Source organism: Elaeis guineensis, chromosome 14 (assembly GCF_000442705.2).
Source record: "Elaeis guineensis isolate ETL-2024a chromosome 14, EG11, whole genome shotgun sequence".
Classification (NCBI taxonomy): Eukaryota; Viridiplantae; Streptophyta; class Magnoliopsida; order Arecales; family Arecaceae; genus Elaeis; species Elaeis guineensis.
In genome coordinates, this window is record NC_026006.2 from 57,268,501 (window position 1) to 57,269,971 (window position 1,471).

Here is a 1,471-nt window from a genome sequence, read left to right on the forward strand (position 1 = left end):
ATTGACTTCTAGGGTACAAATTTAATAAACTCCCACTTGACCTAAAGTCAATTGATGATATATCTAAGATCCATCTTCTTAAGGTGAGCTTCGATCTTCTGCTCGATGAGAGACTTGGTCAGCAGGTCCGCCACATTCAGCGTGGAGTCGACTCTCCGTACCTCGACAAATTTTTTCTGGAGGTATTCGCGTATGATGTGAAACCACCGCTCTATGCGCTTGGACTTCTAGTGAGATCTGAGCTCCTTAGCAAGGGCTATGGCACCGTTATTATCGCAGTGCAGTGCAATGGCATTTGATGGCATCACATCAGCTCTACAACAAACTTCTTAAACCAAAAGACTTCCTTAACAGCTTCAAAGACGGCAATGTACTCGACTTTCATGATCGAATCTGCAATGATCGACTACTTCAAACTCTTCAAACTAACTGCACCACCATTGCATAAGAAGATACACCCGATGTAGACTTTCTTTTATCGATATCAGTCATAAAATCTGAATCAGTGTATCCCTCAATTTTTAGCTCCAATCCTCCACCAAAATCCAACATCAAATCCTTAGTCCTTCTTAAGTACTTAAGATATTTTTAACAGCAATCCAGTATTCCTTATCTGGATTTGCATGATATTACTTGTGACACTCATAGCAAGTACTATATTAAGACATGTACATAATATGACATATATGAGGCTCTCTACTGAAGCATAAGAGATCTTGCTCACGCGTTGGATCTCCTCAGGTGTGTTAGGGCACATCCTCTTGGAGAAATGAATGCCATGTCTGAGAGGCAAAAGATCTTTCTTGGAGTTTTTCATGCTGAACCTCTTCAACATCTCCTCAATGTACAGTTACTGTCAGAGTCCTATCATTCTCTTAGATCTATCTTTATAAACTTTTATACCAATAATGTAGGAAGTTTCTCCTAGATCTTTAATGGTGAACTCTTTCGACAACCATACTTTGACCGACGTCAGCATGGGAATATTATTCTTAATCAGGAGGATGTCATCCACGTATAATATAAAAAATATGACAGTGCTTCCACTGATTTTTTGTACACACACAGCTCCTCCTCATTTTTGATGAAATCAAATATTTTGATCACATCATGAAAGCGAGTGTTCTAACTTCGAGATGCTTACTTGAGTCCATATATGGACCTTTACAGTTTGCAAACCTTGTGATCATTATCACTGGATGTGAAATCCAGAGGCTGCTCCATATAGATATCTTCATCAAGATATCTATTTAGAAAAATAGTTTTACATCCATCTGCCAAATTTTATAATCATAAAATACTGCTATCGCAAGTAGAGTACGGATGGATTTCAGCATGGCTACGGACGAAAAAGTTTCATGATAGTCAATGCATTTGTGTTGACTATAATCTTTTGCAACTAGCCTTGCTTTATAAGTTTCTACCTTACCATCCGATCTAATTTTTTTTTGTAAATCTATTTACACCCAAT